Source organism: Somniosus microcephalus, chromosome 13 (assembly GCF_052327205.1).
Source record: "Somniosus microcephalus isolate GS21.2 chromosome 13, FLI_Smic_1.0, whole genome shotgun sequence".
Classification (NCBI taxonomy): domain Eukaryota; kingdom Metazoa; phylum Chordata; class Chondrichthyes; order Squaliformes; family Somniosidae; genus Somniosus; species Somniosus microcephalus.
The window spans coordinates 81,165,668-81,178,912 of NC_140999.1; the positions used below are offsets into that span (position 1 = coordinate 81,165,668).

General features: G+C 45.3%; 1 protein-coding gene across 7 annotated transcripts in view; it reads right to left on the minus strand.

Annotated features, from left to right (window-relative positions):
* LOC147108444 (uncharacterized) overlaps positions 1–13,245 on the minus strand; it is a 100,111-nt gene that overhangs the window by 23,650 nt on the left and 63,216 nt on the right. The window contains exon 11 of one of the 7 annotated variants that reach the window (XR_015080597.1): positions 537–631. The exons of the other annotated variants lie outside the window; for them this stretch is intronic. The gene's annotated coding sequence lies outside the window, so the exon portion shown is untranslated. The remainder of the gene's footprint in view (positions 1–536; positions 632–13,245) is intronic. 7 annotated transcript variants of the gene reach the window in all.

Genomic DNA, 13,245 nt, shown 5'->3' on the forward strand with positions numbered 1-13,245 from the left:
AACAGTTTTATTGGAAATCACAAGCTTTCGGAGCGCTGCCTGACGAAGGAGCAGCGCTCCAAAAGCTTGTGATTTCCAATAAAACTGTTGGACTATAACCTGGTGTTGTGTGACTTCTTACATTGATAGGGTGGTGGAGGCAGATTCAATAGTAGCCTTCAAAGGGGAATTGGATAAATACTTGGGAGAAAAAACAGCAGGAATATGGGGAAAGAGCAGGGGTGTGGGACTAATTGGATTGCTCTCGAAAGAACCAGCATAGGCTCAATGGGCCGAATGGTCTCCTTCTGTGCTACACTATTCTATGATTGGCTTAGATTTGGATTGTGACTCATTGCTTTTTCCACTCAAGCCGTTAAATGTTAGACATTATACTGTAAGTATTTTTATAACACTTAGAATATTTGCTTGCTCAGTGTTTAATAAATGTGCTTCACATTTTAAATTTAAAATGAGACCCAATGTGATGCTACTGCTGTTGAAGACTGGAGAGGGGGTGGAGATTGGATAAATTCCAGTAGCTTAAACGTAATTACCAGATAGGATTTGCTGTTCATTATCTTAGACACAGCATTGAAAGCTTGCCTAGATCTCAAGGTATCCAAGGTGTGGGGAGTTGGGACTCAGTGACCTAAGAAACGAAAACCACTGTGAATTACAGCGAGAAAGGTAAAAACTCAGACCAAAACACCTGATTGCCTATAATTCAGAACAAAGGCAAAGTCTTGGCTGCCAGACTAAGGGTTTACCCCCCGTAACCCTTGCATCTCTTTCCTGATAAGCATGCTATATGACCACTCCACTAAATGCAAGTTCCCTTCATTTGTGTCCTTGCTCACACACTAATCATTTTACATTGATCCACAGTGAACTGCCTCAGCTCCCTGTGGCCTAGTTACCTCACCATCCAACTAAATCTGGTTGCATTGATCATGATTTGTCCTGCCTATTTTGGCATCACCTACACTTACCATGTCCGTCACTGCACAGAACCAACCAACAAAGCAAAGGGAATGGTGAACTACACTGATAAGTCATTCAAGTGGACATGGGGGACATCATGCTGAAACTTTAGTGCGCTCTGGTCAGACCAAAGAATGTGTGTTCTTAAGAAAGCGTGGTGCGAACCTGCCAACCACAGCTAATTCACCATTCCACACAACGTCAGCCCAAGATAGAAAATGTAGCCCTATTTGACAACCTGGGAGAAAGCTCATCTCTTCCATCTGGACCAAAACTACAAAAACACTAATCAAGATGGACCACCCCATGCCAAAGTCCAGCCTCTAGCAGGACCCCTGTGTACTGGGGGAGGCTGCAGCTTCTCCTGTAGACTGGCTTTCTGGGCTTTGAAACGTCGATCCCCTCCTGTGTGACGCTATTGGAAATCTGCAGCCTCAGTTCAGCTCCAAAATGTTCCTATGCTCTGATTTGTGACCCGTTTCCTGATTTATGAAGGGAGTCCATTTATGCGGACTCTCAAACTGGCTCTCCGCTAGGCTTCACACTGCTGCACATACCAGGTGACAAGGAAACAGCACGCAACAAAACAGGTTTTGGCCTGGAGAGTTAGTGAACTACAAGTGTTACTATCAATCTCCCTGACAATAATACTGCTCTCTGACGCATCTCAAGCTGCTCCCTAAAAAACAATCGAATTTCATCCTTCTCATGCCTTCCTTTTAGCCAGCTTATTGGAGCAGAGATTTGTCTCTGTGGATGTTAAATGTGCCTTTAACTACCATGCTGAGAAAATACCACTTCACTAAGCCAAACAGGTGCTCATTACCTACAGCACATATACTGTCAAAAGATCTGATGAAACTTAAAGAACTAGAAGCAGCCAAAAAAAATCAAGGGGCATAACTTGCTCTATGGGCAAGCACTGAGCCAACCCCAAGAACCTCAATCAGAAGATCACTTTTAGCACAGTATGCTCACAACATTCCTACTTTTATCAAACACCATTATTTAGCAATGCTAACCAAAAAGGATTATTTCTAGGCAGATTTATTTTGAAAGCAGATGCCTCATCTTGCCTGAAAGACCCACCTTCTTCCTCTGGGGGTATTCGTCAGAGTCTTGGTTATAGTGGACTGGAAAAGGAGGAGGTCATTCAGCCTCTCGAGCCTGTTCCACTATTCAATCAGATCACAGCTGATCTGTACCTCAAATCCATTTACCTGCCTTTGCTCCATATCCCTTGATACCCTTACCCAACAAAAATCTATCGATCTCAGTCTTGAACATTTCAATTGGCCCCCAGCATCCACAGCCATTTGGGTGAGCTAGTTCTTGATTTCCACTAACCTTTGTGAGAATAGATGCTTTTTGATTTCACTCCTAAATGGCTGAGCTCTGACTTTAAGATTACGCCCCATTGTTCTGGATTCTGCCACCAGAGGAAATAGTTTCTCTCTATCTACCCTATCAAATCACTATCATTTTAAAGACCTCGATCAGATCACCCCTCAACCTTCTAAACTCAAGGAATACAAGCCTAGTCTATGCAATCTGTCCTTATAATTTAACTCTTTCCGCCCTGGTATGATTCTGGTGAATCTGCGCTGCTCCCCCTCCGAGGCCAATACATCCTTCCTGAGGTGCGGTGCCCAGAACTGAACACACTGACTCCAGATAGTATTTGACCAAGGCTCTGTACAACTGATGCTTCACTTCCTCCCCTTTGTATTCCAGCCCCATTGAGATACAGGCCATCATTCCATCAGCCTTTTTCTTTACTTTTTGCACCTGCACAAGCTTTTAGTGATTTGTGTACATTGACACCCAAATCCCTCTGCTCCTCCACAGTTCCTAGTCTCTCGCCATTTAGAAAATATTCTAATTTGACTTTCTTAGATCCAAAGTGGATGATCTCACACTTCCCCACACTGAACTCCAGCTGCCACTCACTTAGACTGTCTATGTCCCTCTGCAACTTCCTGCTCCCAGCTTCACAACTTACTGTGCCTCCTAACTTAGTCTCATCTGCAAACTTGGATATACAACTCTCTATTCCTTCATCCAAGTCATTGGTAAAAAGCTGAGGTCCCATTACCCACCTCCCTTCTCTCGGGGCGCTAGTCAGAGCCCTGGCTATAGTGGATTGAAGTCATGTTACCCACCTTGTACTATTGTCATCTTTGTCTAAGAGAATTGTCCGCTACCCACCTAACCCACTTCATTTTGTCCGTGACTTTTGTCTCTTTTCTCTCCTCCTGAAGGGACTGGTATACGGTTCCAGCAGTGCAGTCAATCCACTGAAAGACTGCACTGGTGCACGGGACAGGGTAGGTAGAAGCAGTCAATTTCCAGTAGTTGAGGGGTCAAGAACAAGGGGCCATAGATATATTTCCAGTAGTTGAGGGGTCAAGAACAAGGGGCCATAGATAAATGTAAGAGATTTAGAACAGAGCAGGAGAAACTTCCTCACACACAGTTGCGAGGCTGTGGAATTCACTTCCAAGGTTAGTGATTGAGGCAGAAACTACATCAACATTCAAGATTAGATTGGATAGGTGGATGAAGGAAAGAGATTTTCCCGACGACTGATGTCAGGCTAACTGGCTTGTAGTTCAGTTTTCTCTCCCCCCCTCCTTTCTTGAATAGTGGGGTTACATTTGCTACCTTCCAATCCGCTGGGACCGTTCTAGAATTTAGGGAATTTTGGAAGATCATAACCAATGCATCCACTATCTCTGCAGCCACCTCTTTTAGAACCCTAGGTCATCAGGTCATGGGGATTTGTCGACTTTTAGTCCCATTGGTTCCTCAAGTACTTTTTCTCTACTGATATTAATTACTTTAAGTTCCTCACTCTCATTAGCCCCTTGGTTCCTCACTATTTTTGGTATTGATGGGCCTTCAATAACCACAAAACTAGAAGTTATAGACTTAAACAAGTTGGCTTTTAATCACTAAGATCAGAGCTAACATCTCAACACGCCGACTGGTTCACAGGAATGAGTCATACAGATCCTGGGATCTTTATGTAAGAGAAGTCAGGGGCGGAGCCAAGAGCCAAGACCTGGAACCTCCCAGGTTAGTCGGGAAAGAGGAAGTGAAACTATACACAGTGGGGGAGGGTAATATACATGATTGCAAAACGAATACAGGACCAAGACAAACAGATTTCATTACATTCACCCCTTCTATAGATTTAGTCCATCGGGGTGATGTTTCTTAAAAGTTGGTATAAGTGAGTCTGTCAGGAGGTTTTGCAGTTCTCAGTGATCGGCGCAAAGCCGGTTGGGGTGCCTCTAGGGGAGTGGATTCTGGTTCCTCCGCTGTCCGGGCCTCCGCAGTGTCTTCCAGGTTATCTGCAGTGTCCTCCAGGTTAAAGTTGGGTATTGATACCTCTGGGCGTCCTGTCTCTTTGTAGTGTAGGTCTTCCTCGGGTAGTCTCTCATCGTTCTCTCCGCTCCCCGAGAGAGCGAGGTCTTTTATGGAAACAGTGTCCTCTCGCCCGTCAGAGTATTCGATATAGGCATACTGAGGGTTTGCATGGAGGAGCTGGACCTTTTCCACAAGGGGGTCCGTTTTATGGCCTCTCACGTGCTTCCGCAATAGTACTGTCCCCGGAGACGTCAGCCACGCGGGTAGAGATATGCCCGAGGTGGATTTCCGGGGGAAAATGAACATCTTTTCGTGAGGGGTAGCGTTAGTGGCAGTACATAACAGAGACCTTATGGAGTGGAGCACGTCTGGGAGGACTTCCCGCCAGTGGGAGGTCAGAAGGCCTTTTGACTTTAAGGCTAACGTGACAGCCTTCCAAACAGTAGCATTCTCCCTTTCCACTTGCCCATTACCCCGGGGGTTGTAGCTAGTGGTTCTGCTAGTGTATCCCCTTCGAGAGCAAGAACTGGCGCAGCTCGTCACTCGTGAACGACACAAAGCTGGGGGGGGGAGGATATGCTGTGAGGAGGATGTCATGAAACTCCAGCACGATTTGGACAGGTTGGGTGATTGGGCAGAAACATGGCAAATGCACTATAATGTGGATAAATGTGAGGTTATCCACTTTGGTGGCAAAAACAGGAAGGCAGATTATTATTTGAATGGCAATAGATTGGGAGAAGGGGAAGTGCAAAGAGACCTGGGTGTTCTTGTACACCAGTCGCTGAAGGTAAGCATGCAGGTGCAGCAGGCGGTTAAGAAGGCAAATGGTATGTTGGCCTTCGTAGCAAGAGGGTTCGAGTACAAGAACAAGGATGTCTTGCTGCAGTTGTACAGGGCCTTGGTGAGACCACACCTTGAGTATTGTGTGCAGTTTTGGTCGCCTTACCTGAGGAAGGACGTTCTTGCCATGGAAGGAGTGCAGCGAAGATTCACCAGGCTGATACCTGGGATGGCAGGAATGACGTATGAGGAGAGATTGTGTCGATTGGGCTTATACTCACTGGAGTTTAGAAGATTGAGAGGGGATCTCATCGAAACCTATAAAATTCTGTCAGGCCTGGACAGACTAGATGCAGGAAGGATGTTTCTGATGGCCGGGGAGTCCAGAACCAGGGGTCATAGTCTAAGGATAAGGGGTAAGCCATTTAGGACTGAAATGAGGAGGAATTTCTTCACCCAGAGAGTGGTGAACCTGTGGAATTCTCTGCCACAGAGGGCGGTGGAGGCCAGTTCAATAAGTATATTCAAGAAAGAGTTGGATATATTTCTTAAGGGATCAAGGGATATGGGGAGAAGGCAGGTACTGAATTTGGATGATCAGCCATGATCTCATTGAATGGCGGAGCAGGCTCGAAGGGCCGAATGGCCTACTCCTGCTCCTATCTTCTATGTATCTATGTCCCCCTATCGCTGTGTATGTAGTTCGGCATGCCAAACATGCAGAATAGATTACAGAGACACTTGATGACCGTGGCACTGGTCATGTCTGGGCAGGGAATGGCGAAGGGGAAGCGGGAATATTCATCAATGATATTGAGGAAGTATACGTTACGGTCGGCAGAGGGAAGGGGTCCCTTGAAGTCCAGACTTAGGCGCTCGAATGGCCGTGTGGCTTTGATAAGGTGTGCACGGTCAGGCCTGTAGAAACGAGGCTTGCATTCCGCACAGGTGCGGCAGGCTCTGGTCATTGCCCTGACCTCCTCGATGGAGTGGGGCAGATTGCGGGACTTTATAAAATGGTATAGTCGGGTGACCCCTGGGTGACAGAGGTCGTTGTGGAGACCCTGTAATTTGTCCGTATGAATGCTGGCACACATTCCCCGCGATAGGGCGTCTGGGGGTTCATTAAGGGCTCCCGGCCTGTACATAATATCATAGTCGAACGTGGATAGTTCGATCCTCCACCTGAGTATTTTGTCATTCTTGATTTTCCCCCTTTGTTATTAAACATGAAAGCCACCGACCGCTGGTCGGTGAGCAGGGTGAAACGTTTGCCGGCTAGGTAGTGTCTCCAGTGCCGCACTGCCTCCGCTATAGCCTGTGCCTCCTTCTCGACAGAAGAGTGCCTGATTTCAGGTCCCTGAAGGGTTCGGGAGAAGAAGGCCACAGGTCTCCCAGCCTGATTGAGGGTCGCAGCTAAGGCAAAGTCTGACGCATCGCTTTCGACTTGAAAGGGAATGCATTCGTCCACTGCCCCTTTCAATGTCCTGTTTAATACTGGTGAAAGCCTCCCAAGCTTCAGCTGATAGTGGGAAGGACGTCGATTTAATGAGGGGTCGGGCCTTATCAGAGTAATTGGGCACCCATTGGGCATAATACGAAAAAAATCCCAGGCACCTTTTTAAAGCTTTGGGATTGTGTGGCAGGGGCAGTTCCTTTAGGGGGCGTAATTGGTCAGGGTCCAGTCCAATTACCCCATCTTCCACCACACAGCCGAGGATACAGAGACAGGTTGTGTTGAAGACACATTTATCTTCGTTGTAGGTTAGATTCAGCTTTAGGGCAGTTTTTTAAAATCTCGCAAGATTTAGATCGTGGTCTTGCTGGTTGTGCCCGCAGATAGTGACATTGTCCAGATAGGTAGCTTGTAGTTTATTCTCGTCAACCATGCGGTCCATCTCACGTTGGAAGACCGAGACCCCATTTGTTACCCCGAAGGGCACTCTGAGAAAATGGTAGAGGCGCCCGTTCGCCTCAAAGGCGGTGTATGGGCGGTCCTCCGTTCTAATGGGGAGCTGGTGATACGCGGATTTGAGGTCGATAGTCGAGAAGACTCGGTATTGCCCAATCTGGTTGACCATTTCTGATATGCGGGGTAAAGGGTAGGCGTCCAGCTGGGTATAAATATTAACAGTCTGGCTGTAGTCAATTACCATCCGTTTCTTTTCGCTATTTTTAACTATGACTACTTGGGCACGCCACGGGCTGGTACTGCATTCAATAATGCCTTCCCGCAGGAGTCTGTCCACGTCCGCCTTGATAAAGTGTCTGTCTTCCAGACTGTACCGTCTACTTTTGGTCGCTATGGGCCTACAGTTCGGAGCGAGATTAGCGAATAAAGAGGGCGGGCTGATTTTTAAGGTTGATAGGCCACAGACTGAGAGTGGCGGCTGGGACCCGCCATATGCTAGCGTGACACTTTCGTGGTGGCACTGGAAGTCCAGGCCCAAGATTACATTAACAGAGAGTTCTGGCATCACAAGGAGTTTAAAATCCTTGTAGTCCATGCCTTTTACAGTCAGTGTTACCACACAGTAGCCCAAAATGTCCGAAGTGTGGGGCTTAGCATCCATAGCAATTCTGCTCCGTGTAGGGGTTACCGTTAATGAGTGCCGCCGTACCAGGCTAGGGTGGATAAAACTCTCGGTACTCCCAGAGTCAATTAAACATTTCGTTAAATTCCCGTTTACCTGTATGTCCATCATGGATTTTGTCAACGGGTGTGGCCTGGATTGATCCACCGTGATCGAAGCCACTGTTGGGCCCTGGGCGGCCGTTGAGTCGGGAAAAGATGGCGGATCCCAAGATGGCGGCCCGCACGGCACGCATGAGGTGGTGACGGCGTTGGAAATCGGATTCCCCCTGCAGACTTTGCTAAAATGCCCCTTTTTCTTACATTTGAAGCATGTAGCGTCCTTCGCTAGGCATCGTTGTCTGGGGTGCTTGGCCTGGCCGCAGAAGTAGCATTTCGGGCCTCGAGACATTGCCGCTGTAGTAGGACTCCTGGGTGAACTTCTGTGTGGGGACTCCGGCGGCGTAGAGCTGGTCTGAGACCTGGATGGGGAAGATGGCGGCCCCCTCGGCGCGCACGAGGCGGTGAGGGCCGCATGGCCGGAAGAATAAGACTCAGAGTTTTTCTGGGCCGTGTCCAGCGATCGCGCAGTGGCCACTGCCTTTTTTAAGTCCAGGACCTCCTTCTCCAGCAGTCTCTGCCGGATATAATTCGATTTGAGGCCCGTGATGAAGGCATCGCGGACCAATTCGTCAGAGTACGCGTTGGCCGTCACGGCCTTGCAGTTACAGTCCCGGACCAGGTCCTTTAGGCCCTGTAAGAAATCGTCCATTGATTCCTCTGGTTGCTGCCTGCGTGTAGCCAGATGTCTGGCGTACACTTCGTTTACCGGCCTTTGGTATTGGGCCTTCAGGATAGTGATGGCCTCCGTGTAAGAGGTGGCGTCCCGGATGAACGAATAAATCCGATGACTTACGCGAGTAGTCAGTAGACTCAGTTTATCTACCTCGCTAGCGGATGAGGCCCCCGCGTATTGTCAAGACAGATACAAAATATTTGTTTAAAATCTCTGCAATTTCCTTAGTCCCCATTATAATTTCTCCTGTCTCAGCCTCTAAGGGACCAACGCTTACTTTTGCTACTCTCTTCCTTTTTACATACTTATAGAAACTCTTACAATATGATTTTATATTTCTTGCTAGTTTACTCTCTTTCTATTTTTGCCTATATCAATTTTTTGGTCCTCCTTTGCTGGTTTCGAAAGCTCTCCCAATCCTCAGGCTTACTACTATTCTTCGCAACATTATAAGCCTCTTCTTTTAATCTAATACTATCCTTAACTTCTTTAGTTAGCCACAGATGGATCAATTTCCTGTGGAGTTTTTATTTCTCAATGGAATGTATATTCGTTGAGAATGTTGGAATATATCTTTAAATGTTTGCCACTGCTTATCTATAGTCATAGCTTTTAGTCGAATTTCCCAATCTACCTTAGCCAACTCACCCCTCATACCTTAGTAAATGACTTTATTTAAGTTTAAGACTCTCATTTCAGACTTAAGTATTTCACTCTCAAATCGAAAGTGAAATTCTATCATATTATGATCACTCTTCCCTTGAGGATCCTTTACAATGAGATTACAAATTAACCCTGTCTCATTACATAATACAAGACCTAAAATAGCCTGGTTAGTTCCACTACGTATTGTTGAAGGAAACCGTCTCGAATGCCTTCTCTTTTCAAGAGAAAAGAGACCCAGTCTGTTCATCCTTTCCCAATGGGTATTAACCTTGCAGTTCGAGTCTCATCCTTGTTAATCTTTTTTGCACCCTCTCAAGTGCATTTATATCCTTCTTATAATATGGCAACCAGAACTGCACACAGTACTCCAAGTGTGGTCGAACCAATGCTTGATACAAGTTTAGCACAACTTCTCTACTTTTCAGTTCTATCCCTCTAGAAATAAACCCTAGTGCTTGGTTTGCTTTTGTATGGCCTTATTGACCTACATCGCAACTTTTAGTGATGTGTATTTGCTCCTCTACCCCATTTAGATTCTTGTTTTCCAAGTAATGTGACCTCCTTACTTTTCTTACCAAAATGTACTAGCTAACACTTACCTATGTTGAAATTCATTTGCCAATTATATGCCCATTCTTCAAGTTTATTAATGCCTTCTTGTAATTTGTTGCAGTCTTCCTCAGTGTTGACTATCCCTCCCAATTTGGTGTTGTCCGGAAATTTAGAAATTGTGTTTTTGATTCCAAAGTTTAAATCATTAATATAAAGTGTGAACAGTGGTCTCAGCACTGATACTTGTGGGACCCCACTTCTTACCTTTTGCCATTCTGAATAGCTACCCTTTACCCCTACTCTCTGCTTTCTATCTTTCAGCCAGCTAGCTATCCATTCTGCTAATTATTCCGACGCTGCATGCTCTGACCTTGTTCATTAGTCTATTATGGGGTACCTTATCGAAGGCCTTTTGGAAATCTATATATATTGCATCTACGGCATAACCCTTGTCTACACTCTGTTACCTCTTCAAAGAATTAAATGAGATTGGTGAAGCAAGATTTTCCCTTTAGAAATGCATGCTGACTATTCATTATATTATTTTTGATTTCTAGATTTTTTCTATTTTCTCCTTTAGTAGGGATTCCATTATTTTTCCTACTACCGACGTTAAGCTGACTGGTCTATAATTCCCCGGCCATGTTCTGTCTCCCTTCTTAAATATAGGTACTACGTTAGCTATCTGCCAGTCCTCTGGCACTACACCTTTTTCGAATGAATTATTAAATATGTATAATAGTGTCTCTGCTATCTCTTCCCTAGATTCTTTTAGAATGCGTGATGCATTTTGCATCAGGGGTTTTATCCTCTGAGTTTGATTAGTTTATTTAATATTTCTCCTCTTTGTATTTTAAATGTGGTTATATGATTTCTAATCTCATCTTCTGATTTCTAATCTCATCTTCTGATGTCATGTCTACCTGATCTGTCTCCCTGGTAAACACTGAAGCAAATTATTTAATATTTCTGCCATTTCACTATCGCTGTCTGAGATTTTATCCTGACCATCCCTTAGTGGCCCTCTTCCCTTTTTTAATTTATGTGCCTGGAGAATATTTTACTATTTTGTTTTATGTCCCTTGATAATTTAATTTCATCGATCCACTTTGCCTTCCTAATTTTTTTTTTTTTACTTCTCTCCCAGTCTCTTGCATTTATATAGCATCTTTAACATAGTGAAAAGAGCAAAGGGAGGTTTTTCGAGGAGGGGTGATGATGGCAGATTTGAATGGAAGGGGGACAGTACCTGATGAGAAGGAACCATTTACAATATCAGCTAGCATGGGAGCTAGGAAGGGAAGTTCGGTGGTCAACAGTTTGGTGGGAATAAGAGCAAGAGAGCAGGAGGTGTGTCTCATGGACAAGGTGAGCTCAGAGAGGGCGTGAAGGGAGATAGGAGAAACTATAGAAAGATGCGGGTTCAGCAGCAGGACCGTTCATTAATGTCTCCCTACATAGAAGATAGGAGCAGGAGTAGGCCATTCGGCCCCTCGAGCCTGTTCTGCCATTTAATGAGACTATGGCTGATCATCCAAATTCAGTACCCTGTCCCTGCTTTCTCCCCATATCCCTTTAGACTTAAGAAATATATCTAACTCCTTCTTGAATATATTTAATGAATTGGCCTCATTAAATTGGCCTCAACTGCCTTCTGTGGCAGAGAATTCCACAGGTTCACCACTCTCTGGGTGAAGAAATTCCTCCTCATCTCAGTCATAAATGGCTTATCCCTTATCCTTAGACTGTGACCCCTGGTTCTGGACTCCCCCCGCCATCGGGAGCATCCTTTCTGCATCTAGTCTGTCTCGTCCTGTTAGAATGTTATAAGTTTCAATGAGATCCCCTCTCATTCTTCTAAACTCCAGCGAATATAAGCCTAATTGACCCAATCTCTCCTCATACGCCATTCCTGCCATCCGAGGCATCAGTCTGGTGAATCTTCGCTGTACTCTCTCCATGGCAAGAACATCCTTCCTCAGGTAAGGTGACCAAAACTGCACACAATACTCAAGTTGTGGTCTCACCAAGGCCCTGTACAACTGCAGCAAGACATCCTTGCTCCTGTACTAAAATCCTCTCGCTATGAAGGCCAACATACCATTTGCCTTCTTAACCGCCTGCTGCACCTGCATGCTTACCTTCAGTGACTGGTGCACAAGGACACCCAGGTCTCGTTGCACTTCCCTTTTTCCCAATCTATTGCCGTTCAGATAATAATCTGTCTTCCTGTTTTTGCCACGGAAGTGGATAACCTTGCATTTATCCACATTATACTGCATTTGCCATGCGTCTGCCCAATCACCCAACCTGTCCAAATCATACTGGAGTTTCTCTGCATCCTCCTCACAGTACACACGCCCACCCAACTTTGTGTCATCTGCAAACTTGGAGATATTACATCTAGTTCCCTCGTCTAGATCATTTATATATATTGTGAATAGCTGGGGTCCTAGCACCGATCCCTGCGGTACCCCACTAGTCACTGCCTGCCACTCGGAAAAGGACCCGTTTATTCCAACTTTTTGCTTCCTGTCTGCCAACCAGTTCTCTATCCAAGACAGTACCTTACCACCAATCCCGTGTGCTTTAACTTTGCACGCTAATCTCTTATGCGGGACCTTATCAAAAGCCTTCTGAAAGTCCAAATACACCACATCCACTGGTTCTCCCTTATCTATTCTACCAGTTACATCCTCAAAAACTTCCAGTAGATTAGTCAAGCATGATTTACCTTTTGTAAATCCATGTTGACTTTGTCCGATCCTGTCACTGTTTTCCAAGTGCTCTGTTCTTACATCTTTTATAATGGATTCTAGCATTTTCCCCACTACCGATGTCAGACTTAATTCCCCGTTTTCTCTCTACCACCTTTTTTAAATAGTGGGGTTACATTAGCTATCCTCCAATCCATGGGAACTGTTCCAGAGTCTATAGAATTTTGGAATGCATCTACGATTTCTAGGGCCACTTCCTTAAGTACCCTAGGATGTAGATTATCAGGCCCTGGGGATTTATCAGCTTTCAATCCCGTCAATTTCCCTAACACCATTTCCCTACAAATACTGATTTCATTCAATTCCTCCATCTCATTAGACCCTATGTTCCCCGACATCTCTGGGAGGTTACTTGTGTCCTCCTTTGTGAAGACAGAAATGGTCTGCCATTTCTTTGATCCCCATTATAAATTCCCCTGATTCTGACTGCAAGGGACCTACACTTGACTTCACCAATCTTTTTCTCTTCACATATCTATAAAAGCTTTTACAGTCAGTTGTTATGTTCCTTGCAAGCTTACTCTCATAATCTATTTTCCCCCCTCTTAATTAATCCCTTTGTCATCATTTGCTGAATCCTAAACTGCTCCCAATCCTCAGGTTTGCTGCTTTTTCTGGCCAAATTATATGTCCTCTCCTTGGATCTTATGCTGTCCCTAATTTCCCTTGTTAGCCACGGTTGAGTCACCTTTTTGGTTTTATTTTTATGCCAAACAGGGATGAACAAATTCTGTAGTTCATCCATGCGATCTTTAAATGTTTGC